Here is a 13,372-nt window from a genome sequence, read left to right as displayed (position 1 = left end):
GTTTGTTCCCTGTTTTCTTGTCTTGCTTACCAACAATCCACTGTAATATGTGAGTGAGTATGGCAGCAGACTGACTGTTCCCTGGAGCTCATTAAATGAACTGTTTTTCCTAAAATGACTTTTGTCTCCTTGTTTTCAGCCCCTCTTCTTTCGTCTGCCCTTTAGTATAAACAGAGCTCAGCAAAAGCTGACTGGCTTTGTGCAGACCCTACTTAGGGTAATCTTTTCTTCATTATTTTATTCATGGCCCCTCCATTTCATTGTTTGCCTTCTCGAAATGTGTTGAAATCTTTCTGTGGTTGATGACTTCCACAATGTCTTGGCTTTTATTGGTTGATGAATTTTGGTATTTCTATAGTTTTATTTAAGTATGGTTTCAGGAGGACCAGAAAGTAAATATATTTCCTAGTCTGCCATCTTGAGCTGAAAATCCCTGGTGATTTTAGCATCCAGTGTTCCCATGGGAAAACACCCAACCTTGGCATTAATAGAGGTAACACTCAAGATTTTAGCTTTTCTTGAGCAATCACTAAGCATTTAACATGTTGTCATTTCTAATGGGAAAATAACTATCTCATGGCATTGATTTGAGGATTAAATTAGATAATGAACATGAAAATGCTTTGTAAGGTTTAAAAATCTATAAAAATGTTTTTGTTATTATTTGATTTGTTGCTATTTCAGCTTTAGCTGACAGTTGTTTATGACCTTGCCTATGTGAGAAAATGCCCTCCGGTTTACTGTTTTGAAAGCCAGAATATATTTTTCAGTAGCTCAATGGAAATGGCATCATTTGTGAAGGTTAAGGGTGAAGGCATAAATGTTTCTTGACACCTATCACTTTACAGTGTTTTCAGGAACTAACTGACTCATGTATTCCTCTTCCAAATTTTGCTGAGGACCTCCTACCAGCCAGATGCCTTCCATCAGGTGTTGGAAAGCATTTTCTGGATTTTAGATATCTTAGGCTCTGTGAGCCATATACACTTTCTGTAACTTCTCCTCCTCTTTCTTCTTCAACAAACTTTCTGAACGTGAGAACCATTATTAGCTCTCAGTCACACAGTTCCAGGCTGAGCGCCTGATTTGATTTGTGGCCAGTATTTGCCGATCCCTGCTCTGCGTCCTCACTGAGGAGGAGGTGCATGTTTCAGTAAATCACTTCTTTGAATCAACTATTGGTCTTCTGGGGCTTGTCCTTATTCTCCTGCAGTCTCTAATCATCATGGCATCCAGAGAGATCCTGTTAAAACATAAGTCAGATCATGTCATTCTAGTCTCTTCAATGGCTTCTTCACAGGAAAAGAAAAGTTGCCTCCACAGCCCTAGAAATCTGGGCCTATTGACTGTTTCCTTCTCCTCTCCACTTTGCTCCGTTTTCCACACACTGACATCCTTTCTGCTCCTTGGATACTCCAAACCCACTCTTGCCTCATTGCCTTTCCATCCGACTGTTCCCTCTGCCTGTACTATTCACTTCTCAGATATGCACCTTGCTCCCTCTTACAACCTTAGGTTCCCTCTTAAATTTTATCTTCCCCAGGAAGCCCTCAGTGATCACTGAGTTTCAGATCACAGCCTCTTCCTACCAGGTAACAATCTCCATCTCCCTTCCCTGCTTGTTGTTTTTCTCCAGCACTTACCTGATATACTAGTTATTCTACCATTTATTCAATTTTTATTTATGTATTTATACCTATGATTTTATATTTGCTTCTTTACTTTTGTCTCTCCCCTCAGCTCAAGAGAGGCTATATTCATCTGTGTTAATCACTGCTGTGTTTCCTGAACATGCCTATAAAATATACTGAAGAAGGGTGCCTGAAATTTGGTAAGGGATCAATCAATTTTCTTGGCTGAATGAAGAAATATGTTCATAAATTAATGAACAAATCTCTGGGGTTTCTGAATTAAGGACTAATGGGAAGAGGAAGGCAAATGGTTGGAACAGGGTACTGCAAGAAGTAGTATTTGGAGTACTCTGATAGCTATCCTAATAGATAACATTTTGTTCATATAAATAGTTTTAATGAGAGAGCTGGGAACTAGGGACACACAGCATCAAGGTTTTTATAATGCATTCTGTAGAGTTCTTTTTAAGTGTGTACAAATATCATTGAAAATATATGCATGCATATAAATCTCTGTTACTTTATTCAGTGCTTTACAAGAGCCCCTCAAGGAAGGGGTAGTAGCAACTATCAGTATCCTTCCTTTATGATGAGCTTAATTTATTCAAAGTTACATCATAATTTATTTGTAACTGTGAAACTAGACTTAGTTATTTAGTAGACCCTCCCTAGAAACCTATGACATTAATAAAACCAACAGAAATGTGTTCAGTTTCCAATGATACACACACTACAGACTCAGTTATGTGTCACCCATTTTAATGAAGGGAAGAAGTGATTTAACAAATACAGAGCAAACAGAATATGAAGTTTTGTCCTCCATTAATATTAGTAATGGATAAAGTGGGCTCCAACGCCTTCAAGGTAGCTTGAGACCATCATCTCTGTGTCATGGGCAGGGGGATCCTCTGCCAGGATATCTTTCTCTGTCACTGAGAAAAATTTCCATAATATATAATGATACTTACTGAAACAGATATGGGGCATTTGGGTAATTCGGAATCCGTTAGCATATTTTTCCGGAAGCCTTGACTACAAAATGAAGATAGTAGATTTGGACACTTTCAGCTATGAGGAAGTTGTTTGGGTATTCATCTTTATGCCGAATGAAGTAAGCTTATTTCATCTCTGCAGCTTCCCATATACCATTTTCCCACCTGTGTTTTGTGTTTGGAAAGACATTTAGAAATTAAAACTCAAGTTAAAGAGTGAGTGACGTGCTTTCCTGGTGGCCCAGTGGTTGACAGTCCGCCTGCGGATGCAGGGGACATGGGTTCGAGCCCCGGTCCGGGAAGATCCCACATGCCGTGGAGCGGCTAGGCCCGTGAGGTATGGCCACTGAGCCTGTGCATCCAGAGCCTGTGCTCCGCAATGGGAGAGGCCCCAACAGTGAGAGGCCCGCGTACCGCAAAAAAAAAAAGAAAAAAAAGTGAGTGACAACTTAAATGATATATGGAATATTTTGCTGACCTACAAGTGCATGCAGAATTAAATATGACCCAGTTGAAATGTTAATTTTATTTTAATGTGTATATTGGGGTGGAGTCTTAAAGGTGCCAGAAAACAGGCATTCACCCATCCTGTTTGGAACTGCAGCACACAGACACCTTCAGTTACCAGTTCTGTTCATTCCACAGAATCATCTTGAGAAAACATACTGTTTTTTATGTACCTGGTATATATCTTAATTAGTTTGAAGAATTTCCCAAATATCTGTTAATATGTAGTTCTCCAATTCCAATCTTGTCACGTCCTGTACCAGTGACACAACACATAGGAGTTTTATTTCTCTTTCTTTCTCTGGGTTGTTCAGAACCCAACGAAAGAACAATGAAATGGCATCAAAGAGATCAGGGTTCTTGACTCAGATTTACCATAAAATAGTAGTGTCCTCTTGGGAAAATTATAGTTATTCTAGGCCCCTTTCCTTTTCTTTACTTTGACAGAGCTGCACTAGATGACCCCAAGTAACATTGCACTCTTTGCAGTAGTAGCTTAGATGTTATTGGTTTTCTGAAACAAATGAAGACAATGACACAAGAAACTGTGCAACATCTCTGTAACTATGTTTTCTTAGAGTTGCCTCCATTTTGCAGATGATAAGATGGCTGAGCACAGAAGTAGATGTTTTGACCAGAGGTTCCAGAGTAGATGGAACTGAACCACAACTTTCCTTCTTTCTTGAAGCTCGCTTAGCCAAAACATAGGCTTCTGAATATTAAGCTGCAAAGCATATTATCAGTATGCTTTAAAAGAAGCGGTTCTTCTAGGATTTCTAATTAATAGCAGGAGGTTTTGAAATTCTTAAAAGATTATCTAATATTGTGAGGTTTACAGCTCTATTTTCCTGTCAAGCAAGTTGTATTAGTACCAGACAATCATCTGAGCTTCTGGATGCTTCTCTGAACCTCTTGAATTTTTCTTCTTGCTATCTGAAATTCATGCCAGATAAGACTTTTTGTAGAGAGTATGTACAGACTTGTCCATTTTCATATAAGAAAGCGATGCAGTGAGTCAGGTCGGGGGTTAAGCCCTCATTCTCAGAGAGGTATTGAGCTCCTGGTGAAATATAATCATCATTTCCTCAGAATAGAAAAGCAGTTATCTCAAGTTTTTAATGCCATTAACTATTTATACATTTACGTATAATACATATATTTATTGTACCTACGAGTTGTGTTCTCTTTGGGAAGTACAAAGCTATTTGAGACATAGGTTGTTCATTTTATTGTTTTCCCACAAATACTGTGACCCTTTGAGCAGGAAGGTCTATATTTTACTAACATCTAGAACAAGCAGCTAACACGGTGTCTAAGATGTAGTCAATAAATATGAGATAGATAAATGAACACATTTTTAAGGAAGGGCCAGGACATGAGCAAATAGAAAATTTTCATTTTCAGTCACAAAGCCACAACAGATATAAAAATGATACAGACAACAAGTGCTACAGTCATTCAGAGAAGGCATAGAATTGATACAACAAGGATCTCCTCTATGGCACAGGGAACTATACTCAATATTTTGTAATAACTTATAAGGGAAAAGAATCTGAAAACGGAATCACTGTGCTATACACCTGAAACTGACATGACATTGTAAATCAACTATACTTCAATTAAAAAACAAACAAACAGACAACAACAACCAAAAAAAACCAAAGAGGTCATAGAAGTTCTTATGGGATTCCAGAAGAGAAGAGAAGCCAAATGAGAACGGGAGAGAAGGCTTTTGAATCAGTTCAGAGGAAAAGTCACAGAGGAACTAGTGTTTGATCTGAATTTGAGATTAAGATTAAGATGAATTAATCTTAATTAATTAAGATTGCAACACAGGGATATTACAGATGAACGTAATCACATAAACTTACTATACTGAAACTTGCAGAGGTTATGAGTGTTGTTCAAGATCCCAAAGCAAGTGCATTGTGGAATCAGAATTTTAAGTGAGGCCTAATGAACTAAAAACAAATGAAACACAGAAACAAGCCCTTCCTGTGATACCACGTTGCCCTTGAAGTCGTTTATCTGGTGGGTTGGTAGAAACTGGTTCCAGTGTTTCTTGCAGGAATGACTAGTTCTGTCCCCCCGCGGCCCCCGAGCCCTGAGTTGATCCTCAAAGTTTCCTTTAGAATGGACTTGCTAAAATGCAGACATGCAAGTATTCATGACGCCTGTGTCCAATCATTTCTCCTGCCATTGCCTACTTCACTTCTGGATTATATGAACAATTCACTGTCTTCATTTATGTTTTTCTCTCCTCCAAGAATTCCTTTCTCCCTATGGGGCACCTGGGAAACCCACTTCATTTTTCAAAACTCAATTTACATATTATGTCTTTTGTGCAGTCTTCTTTTTAGTGTTGTGATCACATGCTCCTTTTTGCTACCCTTGCACTTCTGCATGCCTGATTGTTGCACTCGCTACACTGTATTGTGATTGTATTTTTTACATATCTGTGTGTTCTCCTGGGCAACATTCCTTGGGGCCAGGGACTACCTTTTTTCATCTATTGAAGTTGCCTTAGCATGTTACTTGTTGTGAAGTAGTTAGTTATTAAAATGAGATTTGAATAAATTAAAAATTGTCATGTACATATTACTTATTAGCACTTTACAGATATAACAGGAAAAAGTATTAATGTTGGTGCTGAAAGTTCACTTTTAGTAAATGGTGCTGGTACTTGACTCTACTTATAATATTTTTCCCACTATTTTATATCTTTTTACCTGATAGCTCTTCTTTATTTCCACCTATGTTTCTTTATTACAAAACCAAGAAAAACAGGTATGAGGGTAGGGCTAGGCCATACATGGCTGAAATAGTAAAGAAATTGTGTGGGGTTTTCGTGAGAAAATCCAGAAGCACACAGGTCTGCATGTTCCCTTTGAGGCATGTGGAGGGGTCCGTTTCTGATTTCTTTTACATTGTCAATGTGGATGATCATTTTTTACTGCTGGGGTGGTGGTGGTGGGGAGTGACAGAATGTTCCTTTCCTATTCCTGATGTTTCAGTCCTGTCAAGAGAGCTCTTAGGTTCTTTTCAGCCCTGCTTCTTTACTGACTCTGCCCTAGGGTGATCAAGTGACTTATATAGAAAGCTTGAAAAGAATTAAGTGAGCATGCTTGCCTTGACTAATTCTGTCCTCTTCCTTGAGAGTGTGAGTGAGTGTCTTCTGTTTCTCTCATTCTGTGTATTACTAGTTAGTAAATCTGCCCAATTCTGGGGTTCCGTTATGTGATCATCTTATTGAAACTGGATTCTCAAGCCAGTGCTATAAACAGTAACAGGAATATTCGGCCCTCCATCTTTTCACTTTTATCTTATTTCCTAATTTATTCCAAACCAAATGGAATTAAGGCATTGTACTTCCTGGAAGGTAATTAAAAGACCCTAACACTTGGTGCATTACCTGGGAACACTGAGAAATAAAAAGAAAAGAGCGGACATTTTAGAGAGCAAAATGTCCATGTGGAAGATATTTTGTTACTGCCAAGGAAGTTAGTCTAGTGCCTTGGTTTTTAATGTATGGTGGGATGTTGAGACCTTTGACTGTTTGAAAATATTTAGGTTTGTGCAGTAAACTGCTGAAGCCTAGAAAAGGTTTAAGGCATGCTGTATAAGTGTCCCGTGCTTGCTGGGTGACTAATAAACTTGGAGGCTTAACACAATAGAAATGTACTATCTCACAGTTGTAGAGGCCAGAAGTGTGATATCAAGGTGTCAGCAAGGCTGCCCTCCCTACAGATGCTCTAGGGGAGATTCTATCCCTTGCCTCTTTCAACTTCTGGTGGTTGCCATCTTCCTTGGCTTCAGGCCACATCACTCAGTTCTTGTCTCTGTCTTCACATCACCCCCTTTCTGTGTCTGTATCTTCTCTTTTGTCTGTCTCAAATGTCCCTCTGCCCTTCTTGTATAATAAGGACAATTGTCATTCTATTTAGGACCCATCCAGATAATATAGGATGGAAATCCCATCTCAAGATCCTTAATGACATTTGCAAAACTTTTTTTTTCAAATGAGGTAACAGTCAAGGATTAGGACATGGATATATCCTTTTGGGGGCCACCATCCAACCCACTATACCAGCCGTAAGATACTTTGATTTTGGCTGATGGCTGCAGCTTATGGTGTGGGAGACTGGCTGTTTCTTTCGAGCCACTTAAGTAAAGGTCTGACATAAAGAAAAAGGGCATTAGGGAGTTCCAGGTGACTGAGCAATACCTGGAGCTGAATAATACCTGAATACCTGAATAAAGCACCTGGAGGGTCTTCAGTATACAGAGACCATTACCTGGCACTTGACTTGAAAGTGTGCAAGAGTTTACAGGGCAGGAAAGTCTCAGGCAGCCGTCCACCTTGCCTTACTCTTCAGGTACAGTTTTTCCCAAGCAGGCTTGACTGAGACAAAGACTCAATTGTAAGGAAAACATGTTTTGTAGAACTTGTCGGCATTGACACATAGGGTCTACTGTAGGCTGAAGTGACTCCCTTTACATGTGGACCCAAGCTGACACTGGATTTGTCAATTATGTTGGAGAAAGAAATGTTCTCTTAAAGGCAGCCACCTTTGGTCTATGCAGTTCCATAACAGGAGGCAGTGAAAATGGCCATGGCTGCATGACTGTCAAATCTACGCATCACAACTGGAGGTGTAATGTCACTTCACAGAACCCGTAATCAGTTCAGTACTGCAGTGTGAACCACAAGGTCATCAAAGAGGAAGGATAACTCAAGAGTCCACGTGTGACAGATGCTCAGGGCTGTGCATTTCACGTGGCAAATTCATAGTGACAAATCAACATCAGGCTTCAAAGATTCCTCCTGGTTCGAAGTTCACAGGTCAGAAATTTCAGTGAAATGGCATAGACTAATGGACATCCTATTGAGGCTAAAATGAAAGAGACTTTATCTTTCTCTCAAATGCCATTGAATTTCTGCTTTGTTCTTTGGTCAAATTCTGTACTGGATTCTGGGAACAAAAATGTGCCTAGTTTCTCTCCTCTAGGAGTGGGGGATTGATTGGCTTGCTTTTGAGATTGTTTTTAAATTTTGGGGATAGTGCTGTAAAATCAAATTGTATCTTAGTAACTCTTTAGACTCTTTAAAAGCATGGTTCATGAGAGACTTGATAAACTGATAAAACAGCCAAGGCCCTGAGAGACCCACACCCGTGTCAGTGACAGAAATCTAAGCTACAGATACTGAAGGAGGCCTCAGTCCCATTCAGGCAATGAAAGCCCTGTCACTGAGAATGAACCAAATGTACATTTGGGAGGATGGTTTATGGACATTTAGGACTTTGGATTTTTAACCCACAGTAACAAGGAAACTTGATTTCAAAATTGGACTTTAATACTTTGGGACCTTAATTCATAAGAGCATTTAATGTGTGCCCTTTTAATTTCTCTGTGAAGAATCTGATACAGGTGTACTTTCACATTTGCAACATTTCTATGATTTCTGAATTGTATTACTGGATGCTTTCATGTATTTAATCTTAGTTTGTCATTTAACCTCATCAACTTTCTATGGTTAGCTGTGCTGTGGATGTCTGGTAGAACAAAAAGTTGTTTCTGATCATTGGATATGAGTAGCCCTGGAGTTAACTTAAATTAAGGCAATTTCTCACCCATATCAGAGACATCTGCGATGAAACTCTAAGTTGTCCACCAGCAGTTCCCGGAGGCCACTCAAATGAGTAGCCCCATAACAGTGTGAGCAGGACTGTCCTGATAAAGGTCTTTTCTTTTTCCTGAAGGGAGAGCCACATTCCATTAATTACAGGCTTAAAGGCATAGTTGAGTGGGTTAAGAGATTGAAAAAACCAGGGAAGCATTAGTGACAATTTCCCTTCTCGTTCCTAATGGTACAAGCATGTGAAGGGAATTTGAGTAGTATAACTTTTAACCTCCCTGCTCTTATATTCACTGACACTGGCTAGGTGAGGTGACCTACTTGACTGGCAAAGTTGGGAAGAATAACTGGCCATGCTTTGCTAAGCTCTTCTTTCCTTCATCTTGGGAGTGAGTCTGGTGATAGAGAGACAAAAGTTCTCTGCTCCACTGTGGACATGCCCCTTTCACATGGGTTTGCCTGGCACCAACTTGCTGCAATAAAGTGGGTAAGTCTGGATAATTCTAGAATTCAGTTGACAGACTCACTTGGCTGTCTCCTGAAGCCCCACTTTCCAACATGGGCTCTAACAGTAAAAAGTGACATAATGTGTGGGCTCCAGTGCAAAATGAAAATATAGTGCCTCTTTTTCAAACTGCAAAGAAAAGGTGTTGTTGAAAGTATTTGCACCGGGGTGCATAGTGTCCTCCCCAAATTCACGTTTACCTGGAACCTGTGAATGTGCACACGTAAATTCTTTTTTCAGATAGAATCGAGATAAAATGACATCATACTAGATTAGGGTGAGCCCTAAATGGGTTCTATGGGTTGTTCTCTCTTCTCTTTTTCTTATATGTCATCTTTTTCAGCAGAAGTGTTTGGCTAATATTGGGAAGTAACACGAGTAAGAAAGGATATGATAAGATTCCTTGGACATTCTTCTTTCTTAAAAAACAAACTGCTTTCTTTCTGTGTTAGAAGTAAGTTCAGATCCAAATGGAAAGCATGGCCTCCCGGAGCTCTTAACACCTTCACTTAGTCTTGGATGTGACCAGTAGCACAGAATTCTGGTGGAACTCAGTAAGACTCTAAATGGGTACCAAATAAGCATGTCATGGAAAGCACACCATAAGCAGGGTGAAAACTAGATGTGAATGGGGCAGCAGGAATGGTGGCAGACACACATATTGCACATGCCTCCTCTGCTCATGCGTATATTTTATTGTCCCATAAAGTTTACTTACAAACGTAAGTTCAAAGATAAAGTCATTAAGAATTTCAAGACAGCAATAGCAGAGCATGAAACCAAGCAAGCGTGGGGCCCTTCTGAGCATGGTTCATGCGGGACTTGATCAACTGGTAAAAGAGCCAAGGCTCTGAGATACCCACACCATGTCAGTGACAGAAGTCCAAGCTACAGATATTGAAGCAGCCCTCAATGCCACTCAGGCACTGAAAGGCCTGTCACTGAAAATGAACCAAAATGTAAATTTAGGAGGATAATTTATGGACTTTTAGGACTTTGGATTTTTAACCCACAATAACAAGAAAACTTCATTTCAAAAGAAAGTGTGAGGTCTTCAAGTTTGCTTTGGTTGTTGAGGGTCCTTTGTAGTTACATATCAATTTTGAAGTCATTTCTTCTATTTCTGCCAAAATAGGGGATTTTGGTAGGCATTGCATTAAATCTGTAGGTAGCTTTGTGTAATATGGACATTTTAACAATAGTTCATGAACGTGGGATGTCTTTCCATTTATTTATGTTTTCCTTAATTTCTTTCAATAATGCTGTAATTTTCAGTGTACAAGTCTTTCATGTCTTTAGTTAAGCTTATTCCTAAGTATTTTATTCTTTTTGATGCTATTGTAAATGGAATTTTTCTCCTAATTTCTTTTTCGGATTGTTCATTGTTAATGTGTGGAAATGCAAGTGATGCATATATGTTGATTTCATATTCTGCAAACAAACTTTGCTAAGTTGTTTTATTAGTTCTAATAATTTTTTTGTGAAATATTTAGCATTTTCTACATTTTTTTCAATAGTTTCCCTTTCAGCCTCAGTGTATCCTTAAATCTAGGGGACATTTTGACCTCCATCTTAGGCTTTCATCTTAATTCTCAACTTCTTCAGAGTGTTAGCTGGTTAGTGTTCTCCTTATTGTTTGCCACTTTGGAGAATCCAACAAAATGTTGTACTCAAGGTGAGACCTCTTTTCTCTTCCACCTCTGAACCTGAATATTACTTACTTCATTCTCTTAGAACTTAGCATTCGAAGTTTAAATGGTGATCTTTCTTAAAGGAGGTCAATATGCTCACCAAATTCAAGACCTCTGGTGAGTTGTGTCAAGTGTGTAGGAATCATATTAACTTTTTGGCTGTTAGCTCCCCAGGAAACATTTCTAAAGTGGTGTTTGAGCTTGATATTCAGGTTTATTGGACACTTCATTAAAGAGTTTAACAGAATAAGAGTAGGCTGGTCGTTCCTAAAGCAGACTTTATCCAAGGGTGACCTTATAGCCACCTGCATCAGGCTCATCCTCGTTGAGTCATTGAGTGCCCTCAACCCCCCTAAACTGTAAACTCCTTGTAGACAAGAATTATTTTTTATAGCTCTTGTTCCCCTTCCCTATACCTAAACATGCCTGGAATAGAAGGTGCCTCTACGAACAGATGTTGCTTTATTTTAAACTACATTTAGTACATGTATATGTTCATTTCCCTCTGGGAAAGGAGGCTACATTTCCCAGGATTCAAATATCAAGCTGTAAACTTCCTTGAACCCACAAATATATAAAAGGTTGCATAACTATCCTGCCTCTATACAACTCTAAGATGATTATATCAAAGTATGGTCATTAATTGTGTGGGGTTTTTTTTGTCTTTTTCTTTTTGCAGTACGCGGGCCTCTCACTGTTGTGGCCTCTCCCATTGCGGAGCACAGGCTCCGGACATGCAGGCTCAGTGGCCATGGCTCACGGGCCCAGCCGCTCCGCAGCATGTGGGATCTTCGCGGACCAGGGCACGAACCCGTGTCCCCTGCATCCGCAGGTGGACTCTCAACCACTGCGCCACCATGGAAGTCCCCATTAATTGTTTTTAATTGCAAACAGATAATAAGCAAAGTGAAAGGAACTTTTTCCACCAAAGTAAAGGCCAAAGTTCAAAAAGTCAAATTAATATGGGATTTGTTGCTATTCTAAATAGTAAAGAACACTGACAAGAAATATCACAGTACTGGTTGCTATTATCATCTTCTCATTTTCCATTACAGTTGTCTATATTATCTTCATGGGATATCACTGAAGTTATCAAGGTTTCTTAATTGTCAAATTAAAAATAAAAATCCCTTGAAATACCAATACAAAGAAAACTGAGTCAGAACATGAAAAAATGTTTTAGACAATTTGACAACATATATTCGTTGCTCATTTCTCTTTTTGAGAGAAGTTCCATCTTATTCACACCCACATGTACAATAGACTGAATAAAATACAACCCCATCACTCAATGGTGATAAAAAAAGGAAAGACAAGCTGGTTACAGAAAATTCCCCTATTTATTCCTAGTATCTGGTTGCATCCGGCAAAAAAGAGCATTTTGAAATATTCTCTAAATTTTTGTATTGTATTTTATAATAATTTGCTTATTTATCTCAATGTAAATGTTAAAAATGCATGAGAAATATTTTAACATTTGGCATTTGACTATTCCTATCTATTTCCTCAATGTTTTCTTTGTGTCCTATGATGATCTTTTGGAATAGACAGCACATACCACTCTCATACTCCCCAGAGTCTACAGCACCATACACATGCAAAATAGCTTGTGGGGATGTGTTAACATACACTTGGTTGAGGCAGGAAGGCTGTAGAGTACATAGTTTTTACACCTCAACATTTTAAGTGTTTTTGGAAAGTAACCCTAGTTTGAGTGCAAGTTCCATCGATTTATCAAATGCATTTCAGGTATACCTAGGTATGTCCAGTAAAATGGTAAGGCTATATTACTGGGAGACTATTTACATGAGCAAGTGAAAAGACATCGTGAAAGAATATATTATAACCAAGAGTCAGATATAATACGTCAATCAAATAGAATGTAGATCCCAGAAACATATCCACACATATAAGGACAATTGATTATTCAACAGAGTTGCAAAGCCAATTTTGAGGAGAAAGGATAGTCTTCTTGACAAATGGTGCCGGAAGCATATAGCACACGGATATCGTGCATAGATAGCCATATGCAAAAGTATGACCTTTGATCCCTACTTCACACCATATAAAGATTTAACTAAATGTAGATCAAAACATAAATCTCTAAAACGTGGACGAAATCTTTTTGACCTTGGGTTAAGCAAAGATTTCCTAGAGATGACACCAAAAGCAAGATCCATAAAAGAAAAAAAGTGATAAATTGGGTTTCATCTTTGGAAGCCATTATTAATAAAAGAAAAGCCACAGCTTGGAAGAAAATATTTACAAATTATATACCTGAAAAGACTTGTGTCTCTAACATGTATGGAACTCTCAAAACTCAGTAATTAGAAAAAATTTTTTAAATTAAGAATATGGGTAAAAATATTTTAAAAGAGATCCTGCCAAGGAGGTGTACGGATGCAAAT

At 38.7% G+C, this 13,372-nt stretch overlaps 1 long non-coding RNA gene across 1 annotated transcript in view; it reads left to right on the top strand.

Moving 5' to 3' along the window:
* LOC132413539 (uncharacterized) overlaps window positions 1-1,831 on the top strand; it is a 37,495-nt gene extending 35,664 nt beyond the window's left edge. Inside the window, exon 5 of the long non-coding RNA XR_009516756.1 lies at window positions 1,741-1,831. This is a non-coding gene — a long non-coding RNA (uncharacterized lncRNA). The remainder of the gene's footprint in view (window positions 1-1,740) is intronic.
* The last annotated feature ends 11,541 nt before the right edge of the window (window positions 1,832-13,372 follow it).

This window comes from Delphinus delphis, chromosome 18 (assembly GCF_949987515.2).
Source record: "Delphinus delphis chromosome 18, mDelDel1.2, whole genome shotgun sequence".
Lineage (NCBI taxonomy): Eukaryota > Metazoa > Chordata > Mammalia > Artiodactyla > Delphinidae > Delphinus > Delphinus delphis.
This window is presented reverse-complemented; position numbering and strand designations above follow the sequence as displayed.